The sequence below is a fragment of the Mobula birostris genome, chromosome 30, assembly GCF_030028105.1.
Source record: "Mobula birostris isolate sMobBir1 chromosome 30, sMobBir1.hap1, whole genome shotgun sequence".
Taxonomy (NCBI): domain Eukaryota; kingdom Metazoa; phylum Chordata; class Chondrichthyes; order Myliobatiformes; family Myliobatidae; genus Mobula; species Mobula birostris.
In genome coordinates this window covers 6108964-6127848 of record NC_092399.1, presented here as the reverse complement: position 1 = coordinate 6127848, position 18885 = coordinate 6108964, and the positions used below count along the sequence as shown (strand labels likewise).

At 44.6% G+C, this 18885-nt stretch overlaps 1 long non-coding RNA gene across 1 annotated transcript; it reads left to right on the top strand.

Annotated features, from left to right (window-relative positions):
• The first annotated feature begins 1266 nt into the window (after positions 1-1266).
• LOC140190645 (uncharacterized) lies at positions 1267-14279 on the top strand. The gene is made up of 2 exons (XR_011883663.1): positions 1267-1480; positions 13760-14279. It is a non-coding gene; the product is annotated as an uncharacterized lncRNA (long non-coding RNA).
• Positions 14280-18885: the final 4606 nt, after the last annotated feature.

Sequence of the window (18885 nt, the reverse complement as noted above, 5' to 3'; positions counted from 1 at the left end):
AAGGTACTCCTGGGCTGGGTGAGACACATGGACAGGATGAGAACATGAAGCCATGACTTGGTTGAGGGAGACAGGAACGCAGGGCCTTGGTCGAGGGAGAACAGGAACATGGAACATGGAACACAGAGCTGGGACCCCTCCTAGGGAGCAGGATGTAGGGCCGGGACCCATACACAGAACACTGAGAGACAGATCTCCAGTCAAGGTAGCGGCAAACAGCCGGACCTACCCAGCGGAGGCATAGACAAAGAGACAGTTCCTAACTCAAGGTAGCAGCAAACGGCCAGACCTACCTAGCGAAGGCAAGGACACAAAGAGACAGTTCCAAACAATGAAAGACAGTTCCTTATCTAGACACAGCAAGGCCCCGATCTTGCCCTGGCAGTTGAACCTGACAGCGTTACAGGTGAGGACACAGGCGAAGGTAGTAAGCGAGGCTTCAGGCAAAGGTAGCAGGTGAGGTTTCAGAAGGAAGGTGAAGGGGAGGGAACAGTCCAGCAACTGAAGCTGAACCCAGGAGCTGTTTATGTAGCCAGCCCAAAATGAGAATCATGTGCCTCAATTAAGGCACACAACAGGACAAGGGAAAACCAGAAAACCTGGAATACGGATTATTGGACTGGACCATGAACCGGAATGCGGACTTCACAGACTGGACCATGACACAGGGGTTCCCAACCTTTTTTACGCCATGGACCCGTACCATTAACTGAGGGGTTGGAAATCCCTGCACTAGGAGCAGAATTAGCCCATTCAGTCCATCAAGTCTGTTCTGCCATTTGATCATGGTTGATTTATTTTCTCTTTCAATCCCTGATTCCCCCTCTACCTGTTAAATAACCGTTGAAGCTTTTTTTTTTAACCAAGCTATTGGTCAACTGTCCTAATTCAGACCACATTTTTAGAGAAATTACTCAGTAGCTGAAATATTTAATGTATTTGTCCTGTTGACAGTCTGATTAGGCTCCTATTAACCCCCCTATGTTATTTTAAAATATGAAATCGGTTTTAAAGTAGTTTTAAAAGTCTTTATAAAGTTAAACGATAACTTCAACTCTGGATTTAGAGGCAATGCTGCGTGAGGCCGATTCATTCCGCTTTGGTTCACAGAAACGGAATCAAATCTACACCCGGTCAATATCAGTGTTTGCAATGCCACTAGAAAAGCTTTTAATTTGAAAATGCATGAGTTTATCAGGTTCTTTAATGGCTTACAAGTTTAAGCTTCTCTAGATTCACACCCTCAAACCCCTGCCCTCACCCCTCCCTTCCTCCGCCAATAAAGTCGTTTTCATTGGCTGTCTGATTTCTTCCGAGCTCAGCTCTGAGATAAAGAACCGCATATTCTGGTTCTTTTGCTTTTCGGGTCAGCGAGTTGGAGCAGCAGGTCGCCACGATGAAGAAAATCTTGATTGGTCTCCTCGTTTGCTGCCTGCTGGCTCATATGAGTGCGGGGGGGAAAAGTCAAGGAACCACGCAGGTACTGTTAATCTCTCCAACTGAACATAACAATGTTTTCATAGGATTGAGATGATGCCGATTTGATTTAATAGCCTGCAGTTAGGTTTTTACTAAGTCTGGACGGGATAGTAAAGGACGAAATACATTGAATCGTGAGATAAAACGTGGCCCTGAAAAAAAAAGACAGGTCGTAATATGATTGAAATTTACTTTAGATTTTAGCCCGTGGTGAGATTCCTGAGACAGTTCACCCAAGTACGTGATTCCAGGTTCACCCAAGTACGCAAGAGAACTTAGTCTGAACAGACGGTTGACTTTTTTCCATAGATGCTGCCGTACTGCTGAGTTCTTTCAGCATTTTGAGTGCGTTGCTTTGGATTTCCAGCATCTGCAGACTTTTCACGTAATGGTCCATGCGAGTGCATGATTTTGTTTCATTATATGTATTCGCTTAATAAATAACGTTTAATATGCGTTCTTTCACTACGCTCCTACCTCGCCGACAGGAGAGAAAGCTTTCTTTTTTTAAAAAAAGAATACAATCCCCCCGGATACCGCATCGACAGTTGCACCTCTCTGTCGACTGAAAACCTCTTTCCTGTTTCCGAACAGTTTGGTTCTCTGAAAATAATTCTGACACTATTTCTATTTTGCGCTTTAAGTGGATTTTTTTTAAAAAACTAGTCGCTGAACCAAAAAAAAGGAGGATGAACTCAGGGCGACTATTGGATAACAGATTTCGGTCGGTCTGATGCACCTGTTTCCTGGACTACTTTTTTGAAAGTATTTCAAAAGAGATGGTCATTGCGTTGGATTTAGAAGTTTTCGAACTAATTCTTTGTCGTCAGTTTTAGCTCTTCTTCTGTCTTCTGCCCCGGGTCAGTCTTTCAAGTTGTCCCCAGGTGTAGACCATCTTCGACGAGGTCTTTGGAGCTTCTGTTAGCTTTTCTGTAGCACTGGGTTTTTACGGGACGGGGTTTTTAATCCCATGCCCCAACCCTCTCCTTTCGCAGCCGGGTTTGCGAAGTTATTTCTCTCCAAAGACTCTGCCTAACCTACTGAGTTCCTCCAGCATCTTGTGTCACTTTGGATTTCCAGTCGCTGCAGAATCTCTTGTGTTTAAAACTAACTTGGTTTGACTCTTTTTCAGGTTCTGATGTGGGTCTTCGAGTTGAAATATCTTTATCTCTCAACAGATGCTGCCTGGTTTGCTCAGTGTTTCCTGCAGTTTTGGTTTTTATGGCAGATTTTCAGCATTTTCAATTCCTTTTCTTTATTTTCATGTTTGATAGCTCGAAATTCCTGGATGTGATTGATTCCCCGCACAATGCAAGCTTAATAAACATTTCTTCTCGGGATAAAACCACCTCTTCAACGCTGACGTAAAAATATAGTCGTACATTTCTCAAGTGTATGTACTTTGTCATCTGTGAATTTGGGGGCTTGTGTCAAGTTAATCTGACTGCAGGTGCACAGAAATAAGATTAAATAGTATTCTTACACGCCACACTCCACACCCTCACCATTGTTATCCATCTCTCTCTCCCCCTCTCGTTTCCCACAGGGAAACAAGAACGGAGGTTAAGCACGCATACATATACAGTGGCATGCAAAAGTTTGGGCACCCCCGGTCAAAATTTCTGTTACTGTGAATAGCTAAGCGAGTAAATGATGACCTGATTTCCAAAAGGCATAAAGTTAAAGATGACACATTTCTCTAATTTTTTAAGCAAGATTACTTTTATTTCCATCTTTTACAGTTTCAAAATAACAAAAAAGGAAAAGGGCCCGAAACAAAAGTTTGGGCACCCTGCACAGTTAGTACTTAGTAACACCTCCTTTGGCAAGTATCACAGCTTGTAAACACTTTCTGTAGCCAGCTAAGAGTCTTTCAATTCTTGTTTGGGGGATTTTCACCCATTCTTCCTTGCAAAAGGCTTCTAGTTCTGTGAGATTGTTGGGCCGTCTTGCAAGCACTGCTCTTTTGAGATCTATCCACAGATTCTTGATGATGTTTAGGTCGGGGACTGTGAGGGCCACGGCAAAACCTTCAGCTTGCACCCCTTGAGGTCGTCCATTGTGGATTTTGAAGTGTGTTTAGGATCATTATCTTGTTGTAGAAGCCATCCTCTTTTCACCAGTTTTTTTACAGACAGTGTGATGTTTGCTTCCAGAATTTGCCGGTACTTATTTGAATTTATTCTTCCCTCTACCAGTGAAATGTTCCCCGTGCCACTGGCTGCAACACAAGCCCAAAGCATGATCGATCCATACCCCATGCTTAACAGTTGGAGAGGGGTTCTTTTCATGAAATTCTGCACCCTTTTTTCTCCAAACATACCTTTGCTCATTGCGGCCAAAAAGTTCTATTTTAACTTTATCAGTCCACAGGACTTCTTTCCAAAATGCATCAGGCTTGTTTAGATGTTCCTTTGCAAACTTCTGACGCTGAATTTTGAGGTGAGGACGCAGGAAAAGTTTTCTTCTGATGACTCTTCCATGAAGGTTATATTTATGTAGGTGTCGCTGCACAGTAGAACAGTGCACCACCACTCCAGTGTCTGCTAAATCTTCCTGAAGGTTTTTTGCAGTCAAACGGGGGTTTTGATTTGCCTTTCTAGCAATCCTACGAGCAGTTCTCTGGGAAAGTTTTCTTGGTCTTCCAGACCTCAACTTGACCTCCACCGTTCCTGTTAACTGCCATTTCTTAATTACGTTATGAACTGAGGAAAGGGCTACCTGAAAACGCTTTGCTATCTTCCTATAGCCTTCTCCTGCTTTGTGGGCATCATTTATTTTAATTTTCAGAGTGCTAGGCAGCTGCTTAGAGAAGCCCATGGCTGTTGATTGATGGAACAAGGTTTGAGGAGTCAGGGTATTTGTAAAGCTTTGAAATTTGTATCACCTGGCCTTTCCTAACGATGACAGTGAACAAGCCATTGACCTAACAAGCTAATTAAGGTCTGAGACCTTGGTAAAAGTTATCTGAGAGCTCAAATCTCTTGGGGTGCCCAAACTTTTGCATGATGCTCCTTTCCTTTTTTCCCCCACTCTAAAATTGTACAAAACAAAAATAATACACTAATCTTGCTTAAAATGTTGAAAAGAATGTTTCATCTTTAACTTTATGACTTTTGGAGATCAGTTCATCTTCTACTCACTTAACTATTCACAGTAACAGAAATTTTGACCAGGGTGCCCAAACTTTTACATGCCACTGTATGCAAATCTGCACAATTTGAAATTCCAGGACTGACATCAGCTTGAGACCAAAGATTGAGGGCTCGCTGTCTCAAAGTGCAGACGTTGCCACGGTTGGTGATGAGAGAAGGAAATTCCATAAGGAAGATATTATCTCTCTCTTTCTCTATCTTTCTATCTCTCTATCCATCCATCCATCCATCTATTTATTTAGATATACAGCTCGGAACAGGCCCTTTGAGCCACGCCAGCCTGGCAAACCCCTGACAAACCCCAGTTTAACCCTAGCCTAATTACAGGACAATTTACAATGGCCACTTAACTTACCCCATACATCTTTGGATTGTGAGAGGAGACCAGAGCACCTGGGGGAAACCTACTCATTCCATGGGAAGGACGTACAGAGATCCCTTACAGAGGACGCTGAAGCTGAACTGTGAACTCCAATGCCCCGACGTTGAAAGTAGGAGGGAAAGGAGGACTTGGAAGAGTTGCCAAGTGAATGATGGCATCTGTGATCTTTCTGCCTCACAGTGATTCTCCTTAAAGCATGGCAGTTCTGGAACATTCTAAATTCAGCTATTCACTCCACTTGTTGTTTGAGCGAAAGAGGTGAGATAGGGTCGGAAGGTGTTGAATCATTGTGGATAGAGCTAAGAAACTGCAAGGGTAAAAAGACCCTGATGGGAGTTGTATACACACCCCCAAACAGTAGTAAGGGTGTGGCCTACAAATTGCAATGCCAAAAGGTTAGTGCTGTACGACAGGAGGGGCAATTGCTAGACTACCTACAAGATGGCTTTTTAGGAGTAGTTCATGGTGAGCCCACTGGAAGATCTGCTATTCAGGATTGGATGTTGTGTAATGAACCAGAAATGATTAAAGTAAAAAAACCCTTACGGACAAGTGATCATCCTGAAATTTGAGAAGGAGAAGCTTAAGTCAGGTGTATTACCATTACAGTGGAGTAAAGGGAATTACAGAGGCAGGAAAAGGGAATTGGCCAGAATTGATTAGAAAAGAACACAGGGATGACGGCATAGCAGCAATGGCTGGAATTTCTGGAAGAATTCAGATATATACATCCAAAAGAGGAAGAAGTATTCGAAAGGGAATATGACATCACCGTGGCTAACAAGGGAAGTCAAAGCCAACATAAAAGCCAAAGAGAGGGCATATAATAGAGCCAAAATTTGTGGAAAGTTAGAGGATGGGGAAGCTTTTAAAAACCAACAGAAAGTAAATTAAAAAGTCATTAAGGTAAATATGGAATATGAAAGTAAGCTAGCAAATAATATTAAAGAGGATACCAAAAGTTTCTTCAGATAAATAGAGTGTAAAAGAGAGGCGAGAGTGGACATCAGAATGCTGGAAAGGTAGTAATGGGGGACAAGGAAATAGCGGACGAACTGAATAAGTGTTTTGCAACACACATAAAAGTTGTTGGTGAACGCAGCAGGCCAGGCAGCATCTATAGGAAGAGGTACAGTTGACATTTCGGGCCAAGACAAAGGAGAATCAGTTAGCCAGAGAGTGGTGAATCTGTGGACTTCTTTGCCATAGGCAGCTGTGGAGGCCAAGTTTTTATGTATATTTAAGGCAGAGGTTGATAGATTTTTGATTTTTCAGGGTATGAAGGAATATGGGGAGAAGGCAGGAGACTGTGGCTGGGAGGAAAATTGGATCAGCCATGATGAAATGGTGGAAGTCTCAATGGGCCAAATGGCCTAATTCTGCCCCTATATCTTATGGCCTTATGATCTATGAGTGTTATCAAGCTGCCACCTCATAACACCAGAAACCCTGCTTCAAACTGGCCTCGGTTGGTGTCTCTGTGTGGGGGTTGCATATTCTCCTTGAGGATCTGATTTATAGAGAAGTGTTGAATAGGACAGGCAACACACAGAGAATGCTGGAGGAACTTAGCAGGCAAGGCAGCGTTCATAGAAAAAAAGTACAGGCGACGTTTTGGGCCGAAACCCTCTGGCAGGACGGGTTGACATTTTGGGCTGAGACCCTTCAGGCTAAATGCAAGCAGGCTTTTACCTCTGAGGTTGGGAGAGACTAGAACTCAAGGTCATAGGTTAAGGGTGAAAGATGAAATATTTGAGGGTAACTTCTTCACTCAGTAGGTGGTGTGAGTGCAGAACCATGGAAGTAGTGGATGCAGTTTTGATAGCAACATTGAGGAGAAGATTGGATCAGTACATAGATGGCAGGGGTATTGATGGCAATGGTACAGGTATGGGTCGATGGGACTAGGCAGAATAACAGTTTGGCACGGTTAGATGGACCAAAGAGTCTGCTTCTTTTCTGAGTGCTCTATGACTCTAAAATGATAGTCGACATCTTCTCAAGAAGATAGCAAGGGAGTAGTCACCACCATTTAATACATAGTTATTACCTTAGCTTGGCCAAGGAGTAGCAGAGTGAGAGATATGGGTGGCAGGGTGGAGATACGTCTCTACCAAAGGAGGTGTAAGGCACTCCTTCCCTCCACTGGCCTGTAGGTCACCTTTGGGCAAGGAGTAACACCTGCTTAACCACCCCTTCCCACCCTGATTAGGGTCACATGAAGTCATGGGAGCAGGTGGTAGGTGGTCACATGGGCAGCTGGTGCGTATCACATCCTGGTTATGTGATCCCTGATGCCAGGCAGACAATCTCTGAATAGTATTGTATTGGCTGGGGTTGCCCATCTTGTAAGCCACTTCTGTTGAAAATTTTGCCAAGAACAATCATAGAAACATAGAAACATAGAAAATAGGTGCAGTAGGCCATTCGGCCCTTCGAGCCTGCACCACCATTCAGTACGATCATGGCTAATCATCCAACTCAGAACCCAGTACCTGCCTTCTCTCCATACCCCCGATCCCTTTAGTCACAAGGGCCTTATCTAACTCCCTCTTAAATATAGCCAATGAACTGGCCTCAACTGTTTCCTGTGGCAGAGAATTCCACAGATACACCACTCTCCGTGTGAAGAAGTTTTTCCTCATCTCGGTCCTAAAAGGCTTCCCCTTTATCCTCAAACTGTGACCCCTCATTCTGGACTTCCCCAACATCGGGAACAATCTTCCTGCATCTAGCCTGTCCAATCCCTTTAGAATTTTATACGTTTCAATCAGATCCCCCCCCCAATCTTCTAAATTTCAGAGAGTGTAAGCCTAGTCGATCTAGTCTTTCATCATATGAAAGTCCTGCCATCCCAGGAATCAATCTGGTGAACCTTCTTTGTACTCCCTCTATGGCAAGAATGTCTTTCCTCAGATTAGGGGACCAAAACTGCACACAATACTCTAGGTGTGGTCTCACCAAGGCCTTGTATAACTGCAGTAGTACCTCCCTGCTCCTGTACTCGAATCCTCTTGCTATGAATGCCAGCATATCATTCACCTTTTTCACCGCCTGCTGTACCTGCATGCCCACTTTCAATGACTGGTGTATAATGACACCCAGGTCTCGTTGCACCTCCCCTTTTCCTAATCGGCCACCATTCAGATAATAATCTGTTTTCCTGTTCTTGCCACCAAAGTGGATAACCTCACATTTATCCACATTAAATTGCATCTGCCATGAATTTGCCCACTCACCTAACCTATTCAAGTCACCCTGCATCCTCTTAGCATCCTCCTCACAGCTAACACTGCCGCCCAGCTTCGTGTCATCCGCAAATTTGGAGATGCCCAAATCATGGCCATGAGACCATGATCACCTACATTATATGACATGGCACATAAAGATGATGATGATTGTGAGATAATGCTATCTCACTTTATGCTATTCCTTGGCCAAGTTAGGGTAATAAAAATATTAAGGTGCTTAGCGATAAAAGCAGATAATTCTGGAAGCACTCAGCAGTTCAGGTGGTATTTGTAGCAACAGGAATCATTTCAGGACCGAACTGGACAATGTGAAAGAAAGTTAGTTTTAAGTTGCAGAGAGGGTAGGCAAGGAATAGTAGGACAAGGAAAGTATCTCTGTAAAGGCAAGGCCAGGATTGCCTTATTGGCTTGCTCATAGTCCTAGAAAAGTACAGCACAGAAGCAGGCCCTTTGGCCCATCTAGTCCATGCTGAGCCATTTAAACTGCCTGCTCCATCAGGACCATGCCCCCACCATCCATGTGCCTATCCAAACTTCTCCTAACTGTTGAAATCAAGCTCGCATCCACGATTTGTGCTGGCAGCTCATTCCACACTCTCACCACCCTCTGACTGAAGAAGTTTCCCCTCATGCTGCCCTTAAACTTTTCACCTTTCACTATTAACCCATGACCTCTAGTTGCAAAGCCATCCTGTTTGGATGGATAGATTAATGAAGGCCGTTAAGAGAGAGAGAGATGGAAAAAAAAGGAATGTAAAAGTAGTAAAATGCGGGTCAGAGCCATTGGAGAGAGCTGGAACCCAAAGGGGAACATTTTAAATGTTTTGCAGACCAGACAATGTCCATAAAAGACAGAGTAAAATCTTGAATTAGCATTACAGTCTGATAAACTTCCAGCAGAATGTTGATTTGTGTTAGAAGCAGAAAGTGAGTCACTTGAATTTTTCGAATTTGATGGCGTTTTGAAGCCAGCAATGTGGCCAGGTAGAAGATGAAATAACTCCCTTCCACCTTCAAGTTGGGTTTCATTGTTCTGATCTGGATTTCATAACTCCTGCATCTTTCTTGTTTCCTTTCTCTAACTGCCTTCATTAATCTATTGAAGTGGGCATCAATGAGTAATGATTGGTGAGTTAACGTCCCACTTCATCTAGATATACAGATACCCCTTGATGCCAACAAAGGAGATCCAACTGGAATCTACAGCAAGGAAGGCAAACTGCTGGAGGAACTCGGTGGCTTCTGGAAGGTGAAGGGATATTTGAGGTTTTGAACTGGGACCCTGTATCAGGATTGAGACTATAGAGGGGAGGTAGCCAAGATTAAAAGGTGAGAGGGCGGGGTGAGGTAGAAGTTGGCGGGTGATAGGTGGAACTGGGTGAGGAAGGAGAGGATGGGCAGATGAAGCCAGGTGTGTATCACCCACTGGCCATTGTCTCCCAATACCACTCCCCCCTCTCCCCTCCCTGACTTGGTGAAACAGATACATGGTAATGTTTTTCCAAAGTGGGGAGATGGCCAGCTTATATAGAGAGCTTTAACTCAAAAGTGAAATAATGGCATTTAATTCTGCAGCAAAATCAGAGTCAACAGTTTAGGACGGCGCAGTGACGTAGCAGTTAGCACGACCTGGTTACAGTTTGGGGTGTCAGCATTCGGAGTTCAACCCTGGTGCAGTCTTTGAAACACCAATATCCAGTATCTGTGGGTATTAAATTTTGTTAAGATTGGTGCAGCTGTGTACATACATCTATTGATGCTTCTGGACACATCTCCAGTGACGTTCCTGGAATCATCGGTGTTTCAGGTCTTTCAACATCATACAACCACCTCCAGGTGACCCAGCCAGGGCTGATCAGACCCCAGCTTCTGTCCAGATGGCTAGCTACTTATGACTCCGTGCCTCCCTTCTTTTGAGCCGCAGCCATCTTGAGGCCCTCTCTGCCGCATCGGTGGTACTGCGGAATGGCTCTCCTCTTCCTCTCTCCCTCGATGCCCAAAATGCTGAAGGTTCTAACTAAGGAACAGGCTGCAAATCCCCTACAACCAACCTCCACTGGGAGACACCTCGCTCTCCATCCAGCCTGCTGACAGTTGCTGACCAGTCTTGCGTACTTGGAGAGCTTCCTTTCAAAGGCTTCTTCCAAGCTATCTTCCCATGGGACTGTCAGCTCCAGCAGCACCACTTGCTAAGTAGACTCAGACAATAGGACAATGTCTGGTCGCAGGGTGGTGGCTGCGATATGGTTGGGGAACTTCAGCTGCCCTTCGAGGTCCACCAACAGCTGCCAGTCCCTTGCAGAGGTCAGAATGCCTGCAGATGTTCTTTTGGCAGGTATTGGCTGCTCCCCAGCTCTGACAAAGGCAATGGTCTGCTTGGAGGGTCGGGACCGCTTCGCCCACTCAACTCCTGCGCTGACGGCTTCAGCGATGGTCTTCAGGACCTGATCATATAGCTATATATTTACAGCTAAGACTATTGTACTGTACTGTAACAGCTTCTCGTATCATCCACCCACCTACCTTCCCCCGACCCCGCTTCACCCATCACCATCTCGATTGTTGTCCTTCCTCATCTACCACCACCCTATTCTGGCGTCTTTCCTCCGTCCTTCCCAGTCCTGTGACGGGTCTCGGCTCGAAACATCAACTGTTGATTCACCTCCATAGAAGCTGCCTGACCTGCTGTGCTCCTCCAGCATTTTGTGTGTGTGTGTGTGTGTGTGTCTGTCTGTGTCTCTCTGTGTGTGTGTATGTGTGTGTGCGCGTGAGTGTGTGTGTGTGTCTCTGTGTGTGTATGTGTGTGAGAATGTGTGTGTGTGAGTGTCTGTGTGTCTGTGTGTGTCTGTCTGTGTATGTATGTGTGAGTGTCTGTGTCTGTGAGTCTGTGTGTGTGTGAGTGTGTCTGTGTCTCTGAGTGTTTCTGTGTGCCTGTGTCTGTGTTAACCGGACTTGCAGCATCTGCAGAATCTCTTGCTCACCTCTTAGCTGGCCATTCTCTTGGCCGCAAACATCGCTCCCACCGGCGGCACCTCCCATTCAGACCGATACCTGACTGCAGGCTCTCACTTCCCACATTGTAAGGAAGGGAGAACTGAGTCAAACGGGAAACAGAAGGGAGAACTGCGGGGATGAGTCACTTCCTTGTGTGGGCTCCCGTATTTAGGTACAAGAGCCTTTACTAGCAAGCCAGGAATGAGCTTGTTTCAGTTAGAGGTTAGACAGAGGAACTCAATGAGGTGATTAATACTTAAACCTGCCCTGCCTATGTCACGGTGTGCACTGGCCGTAGTGGAACCCAAGTACAGGCGGCTCTGTAAAGACGGCAAGCAGAGTTTATATGGGGATTCGACCGAGCATTACTGCAAAATGAAACATTCTCCTAAGCCAGGACCCCGTGAGAAGCGCCAAGGAACATCCGTTTGAATAGTACAGGTGACTCGGAAGTTCCAGTCCATTAAAATAAACTTAACAAGTTTAAGCAATTAACAATACGGTAAAACAACAGCTAACTGATTAAGAAGCTCTAGAAACCTAGAAGCAAATCGCTCTCCAGCTCCCTGCACAGGCCCAGAGAGCTCATTACAGAGTATCGTCCAAATGAGTCGCTTACACTTCATCCACTGCCTCAAATTCGCATGCTGCAGGGTCACTGTTACGGGCTATTGATGACTTCCACCGGGAACAGACTCCTCTTGTCTCCCTGAAGTTCTCTCACTTGGATCTGCTTCCACAGCCATGACATCCAAGGTGTCCGTCCGTCCTTCAGTCCCAACCTTCGCTCTCTGACGGTGGTGTCTGAAAAGAGGATGCTGTCCAAGTTGCATGCCATCTTGGACAATGTCTCCCACCCACTACATAATGGACCGGTTGGGCACAGGAGTACATTCAGCCGGAGACTCATTCCACCGAGATGCAACACAGAGCATCATAGGAAGTCATTCCTGTCTGTGGCCATCAAACCTTACAACTCCTCCCTTGGAGGGTCAGACACCCTGAGCCAATAGGCTGGTCCTGGACTTATTTCCTGGCATAATTTACATATTACTATTTAACTATTTATGGTTTTATTACTATTTAATTATTTATGGTGCAATTTCCCCCGGGATCAATAAAGTATGACTATGACTATGACTATGAGATCAAGAGAAGCTCTCACAATCAGAATCAGGTTAATTATCACTGAGATGTTGTGAAATGTGTTGTTTTATGGCTGCAGTACAATGCAATGCATAAAATATACTATAAACTATAAGAAATATATAGTTAAAAAATAATAAATTAAATAAGTAGTGTCAAAAGAGAGCAAAAATAGGGAGATAGTGTTCATGAGCTCATTGTGCATTCGGAAATCTGATGGTGGAGGGGAAGATCGTGGGTCTGTCTTCAGGCTCCTGTTCCTGCCTCTGATGGTAGCAATAAGACCCTGAGGTCCTGAGTTGTGGGTCCTCAGTGATGGGGCGGCTAAGTTTCCTTTCTGGCTACCTTGCCCACTGTCAGTCCCTGTCATATTTGTTACATAGTGCGGTTATGATGCAATGGATTCTGGTTAATTGGGACCGGTATGTTTTGGCCCAATTAAGCAGTTGTGCCACACACAGTAGCTGAAGTTTCATGGAAATAGTTAAAAAGGCATAAAAAAAACAAACTACGGTTTAGCTAATTAACAGGTTATGTATTTAAACAAAATAAAGAACAAATCAGAACACTACCGATACTACTACAGTACTATAAAACTGTCACTCCTAATTGTTATCGTTGGAGGAATTTGATCAGTGTACACTGCTGTGTTCTTTTGATTGACTGTAACAGAACAAAATCAACGCAGATAATGGACTGCCTTCATACAATTGTTTTGACATTTGCCACCCTACAAATCTTCATTTTCATTGTAACATTCAAGATGATTGTTGATACCTTCAAATTCCTTGTAATTCCTAACTTGTGGAAGTAGTGAAACCTTTTCATTTTCACCCCCGGGCGTTTCTGCCATCTCCAAGCCTGAATGCTTGAAACCGCAATAAACAAAGCAGTTCTGAATTGTCTTACTGCTTATTCCTCACCAATTCGCAATGACAAAAATCCCAGCTTTTTAATACAGACATGTGCTTCTGATTATATTCAAAAAAAATTTGCTGTAATCATGGTGTAGTGGCTAATGGCCACACAAGTGTTTGAGACTGACGCTAGTTAGAAACTGTTCGGCAACAGCCTCCTGCCCCAATTAAGCAGCATAGTGTCACAGGAAACAAAGGAAATCCTGCCTATTTTCTTGATTAGTTTTTGTTCTTTAAGAGTTGTCCCAAATAAGTGGCTGTCCTGATTAACCAATGGCCCAATTAACCGGAATCCTCTGTAATTAAAGTGTTGACATTATAGCTTTTAGACAAAACATTTAATGGGCAATTTTTTTCTATGGCCTCTGTTAAGCTTTTAAAAATGAGAGAGAAAAAGAATGTTTTTGTGTTGACTCATTTTCTATTTTCCTTTAGCAATCAAACAATACAAGCGCTATGAATAAACCAAAAGGAAATGGAGCTGCCGTATTTATCCCAGCCACTGCCACGGTCCTGCTTCTGTCCCTGCTCCCAGTCGCCTTGCAGAAAGCTATGTGTTAACTCAATGGCCCCCGGGCAGCCATCTTCAACCGGCTCGTGCGTCGCCGTGGAGACCGTCCCGTCCTGCTGACCTTCATTCTCCAATGTGTTCTCAACTTCGGCCACTGAAACGAGTCCGTTAAATCTCTGATCACCGACTGATGCCCGCTCCTCATTCCTTGGCCCACTCTACCTTTTACAGCCTGCCCTCCGGCATAAATCCTGTAAATAATCTCACGAATCCACCATTGTCAAAAAGGAGAGAGAGATAATTGGCAGGTAACCACAAGATGTTGTAGAAGGTCATAGAACAGGAAGCAGAACACCTTCAAATTTCCCCATTCTCTGTATAATATGTTGCCTTTTGGCTTCAAGCCATTTATAATTTCACAGCAATAAAAACATTTTAATATTGTGCCAATGTGTCCCTTTATTGACTGTGCCTGCTGCAATAAGATTGTCTTGCAGCGCAAATGTTTTAGGCTTTGTTATCTAAATCCTCTCCTGACTTATTCCCAGGAGGTCTCTGGCGTAAACAGAAATGATATGACCTTCCTGTGATACAGAAATCCCTGCTTCCTCTTAATAAAGGCATTTGGAGATCGCTCAGCAGATTTGATAGATTAGCCTGGTGATTCTACTCTTGAAGCAGTCAAAGAGCTGGGGAGAAGAGTGTCAGAGGACAGCAATTCAAACAAAATCACATCATTTCTTTAATGAAAATTAAGATACGTCTATTGAAGAAGGTGTTTCAAATGACTGGTGAGAGCCTGCTTAACTTTTACAGTCATAGAGTAATGCAGAATTCAAACAGGTCCTTCAGCCCATCTAGTCCATGCTAAATGATAATCTTGCCCAATCCCATTGACCTGCACCTGAACCATAGCCCCCATACCCCTCTCATCCATGTACCTCTCCAAATTTCTCTTGTATTTTGAAATTGAGCCCTCATCTCCCACTTCCAATGGCAACACGTTCCACACTCTCACCAGCCTCTGAGTGAAGAGGCTCCTGCTCATATTCCCCTCAAACATTTCATCTTTCATCCTCAACCCATGGCCTCTCGTAGTCTCACACTACCTCAGTGGGAAAAAAGCCTGTTTGCATTTACTCTATCTATCCCACTCATAATTTTGTACACCTTTACCAGATCTCCCTTCATTCTCCCATGCTGCAGTAAATGAAGTCCTAACTGCCCTTCTAACCGTCCTAACGTCACGCAGAATGTCACGCGTTACGGTTAGCACAATACTATTACAACTTGGGGTGCTCTGGAGTTTGGAAGTTCAGTTCTGGTGTGTCACTAAGGAGTTTGTACGCTCTCCCCGTGAACCACGTGGGTTTCCTCCAGGTGCTCCGGTTTCCTCCCACAGTCCAAAAACTTACCAAATGATCATTGTAAACAGGTGGGTTGCTGGGTGGGTGATGCAGCTGGTTGGGCCAAAAAGAAAACAACCTGTTTTGCACTTCATTTCCAAGTAAATAAATACGTGGCTGGTAACTTATGGCTCCACTTGCATGGGAGTCTCATGCAATGGAGATGAAAGTCTGGGGAGTCCCATACACCTTGTGCCGGGAACACACGCTGTAGACGTCCCACACTGTGACGGACCTTGTGGCTTGAGCTATGGGGAGGCAGGGCAAGGCTGTCAGTGGGAATGGCTCAGGAAAGAATTGAAGATCAACGCTATTTAGCGTTACATGCACGTCCAGATGAGAAGCAGTTTTCATCTCTCCCCAGACGGTGCCAGGGAGACTCTGGCCTCTCACTATTTCCAGAAGAATGATTTTCAGTGTATCCCAAGGACATTTTAGCCAGTGCTATAGTCCTTTCTAAAACACATGATTAATAACTGTAAGGAAAGGTTTTCTACACCTAACTAGATCCCAATGTTACAGAAGGTGCAGCATTAGGGATATTGATTGGAAGGAAGTAAAATATTAACCAGAATGCTGAAGCGAATCTGGTGACAGAAACAATGGCTGATGTCTCCAGTCTTCATTTCACCACCTCCATACTGGGCCTCCAACAGAACAACATTTCACCAGTAATCATTGTCTCAGTACCAGGCCTCCAACAGAACAACGTCCCACCAGTGTTCACGATGTCAGTACCAAAAACAATGTTCCACCGGTATTCACCGTCCAACAATACAGAGGGTACTCTGTACAATGCAGTGCTTTAGCATCACTGCATTCCAGTGTTCTTTCTAACAGTGCAATAATTTTCCTCATTATTCTGCTTCCAGTTGTGCAATACTCCTTCTGTACCTTCAACAATACACTGCCTCGCCAGTATTATCTCCCAGTGTCCTTTCAATACCACTCCACCCATTCTGCTGCACTCCCTCAGTACCATGCCAACAACCATGCAAGACCCCTTAATTATTTATTGATTTTTCAGTTGTGCCATATTCCCATTTTACTGATTTGTCGAGAGTGAAGTGTTCCAATGGGAGGTGGCAGACATCCCACAACACACCACAACGGCACAGCGCTCCCTCAGTACTGCACTGAGGTGCACCTTCCAGATTATTTACTGGGATAGGATTTCAAAAGGTCTTTGCCTCCTGCTGTCCATGAAGTGACACGTGTCCCAGTGGGGGGAAAAAAGCAAACAGGAAACATGGTTTACGAGTAGGATAGGATGACAAGTATAAGACATGTAAGATGACTGGAGGTGTGTGACCAGTGGTGTGTCACAGGGACCGTGGTGCTGGGTCCGTTGTTGTTTGTCATCTATATCAACGATCTGAATGATAACGTGGTTGACTGGATCAGCAAATTTGCGGATGGCCATGAGACTGGGGGTGTAGTTGACAGCGAGGAAGACTATCAGAGCTCGCAGTGGGATCGGGAACAGCTGGAAAAGTGGGCTGAAAACCGGCAGGCGGAATTTAACGCGAGGTGTCGCACTTTGAAGGGGCCAAGCACAGTAGGTCTTACACAGTGAGTGGTAGGGCACTGAGGAGTGCGGCTGAACAAAGGGATCTGGGAATACAGGTCCATAATTCATTGAAAATGGTGGCACAGGTAGTTAGGGTCATAAAGCAAGCTTTTGGCACTTTGGCCTTCATAAATCAAAGTATTGAGTACAGGAGGTGGGACGTTATGTTGAAGTTGTACAAGACGTTGGTGAGACCTAATTTGGAGTACTGGGTACAGATTGAAACAGTACGGAGAAAATTTACAAGGATGTTTCCAGGCCTAGAGGACCTGAGTTATAACGAAAGATTGAATAGGTTAGGACTTTCCTAGGAACGCAGAAGACTGAGAGGAAGATTTGATACAGATATGCAAAATGATGAGGGTTATAGATAAAGTAAGCGCAAGCAGGTTTTTTTTCCACTGAGGTTGTGTGGGACTACAACTAGAAGGCTTGAGTTAATGATGAAAGGTGAATAGTTTGTGAGGGGAAATTTCTTCACTCAGAGGGTTGGGAGAGCTGCCAGCTCAAGTTGTGCATGTGAGAAGTTTGGATAGGTACATGGATGGTAGGGGTATGCAGACATCCCACCCTGCAAAAACTCATTTCAGGGAGGTATCACCACCATTTCAGGGAGGTAGCACCCCCACCCCCTGCAACCCCATATCCCCCTGCCCCCCTCCCCCCGCCTTTGACCTCCAAGGCTGTATGTAATAATTTGTTTAGTGATTTTGTCTAATCTGTAAACCAAGTTGGGTATATGCAGAAAATGTGACATTAAAATATGTACTTATATTATATTATATTATCATGTTTATTCTATTACAACTTTAAGCAAGTCTACAAGGAGTTTGGCCTCATCACGTAGGACATCAATAGAGTAGCTCCTTAGCAGCCAGCCAGCTAGTTTAAATAACATTAGCTATGCTAATGAATGAATGACACCTGTTAAACTCACCTCAACATGTCTTTTACATTTTAACCCACCATGGGCAATAGAAAAGTCACTGTTGCAAACAGTGCAGCGAGCAACACTGTCATTATTTTTGAGGTCGACTGTAAAGCCCGCCCACAGAGAAAACTGATAGGTCTACTTAGCAGGGGTCCCCAACATTTTTTGCACCGCAGACCGGTTTAATACTGACAACATTCTTCTTAATCACAACCGGAATATAGGTGATAAGTCAATAGCGTCATAACATTTTAAGTAACGTTTGGATATTAAACATACAGCACATATTTTCCCTGTATGAACATATAAAATCATTGCAACACACCAATATTGCTGAATCAGTGGGAGCCCTGGGCTTGTTTCCCTGCAACAAGACGGTCCCATCGAGGGGTGATGGGAGACAGCGATACTCGAAGGGGGTTCCTTTTGTCCAGTCTATTCCGCAATTTAGTTTTCGTTGCTTTCATTGCAGAAAACTCCACTTCGCAGCAATATGATGTTGGAAACAGAAGCAATGTTTTCAGTGGTTTCGTGGCTATCTCAGGATATTTAGCCTTGACTTTGATCCAGAATACCGGCAGAGATGTTATGTCAAACATACTTTTCAGCCCACCGTCATTTGCAAGCTCGAGAAGTCCATCTCCTTCCCACGCTGACATGGATGACGCGTGCGTAATGACCTCGCGTCTGTTCAAGCTCAACAGTGTGTGACAGGGAATGAGGAAAGGTGCAACTGACTCATATTGCCAAATCATATCGTTCCCTCGCGGCCCGGTGTTTGGGGACCACTCTTAGCACGAAGAGAGACCAATCAGGATGCTCGCTCTCCCTCTCCCTCTCTTTCTCAAAAAAATCTATTTCCGGGATATTGTATATAATTTCCGGGCGTTAGGGAGCCACTATCGATATACGGGAGACCGGGAGAGGTGGGATGTCTGGGTACGGTCCCGGTGCTGGTCGATGGGAGTAACCAGTTTAAATGGTTGGGCACAGACTGGGGCCTGTTTGCGTGCTGTACTTTTCCATCACTCAACAGATACCATGCAGGCTGTTGGGGAGTGTACATAGGAATGGCTGAAACAGGACATTGGTAAAGGATGGAATCTTAACAATGAGTTTACAATTCACTGAGAACTGCCTCCG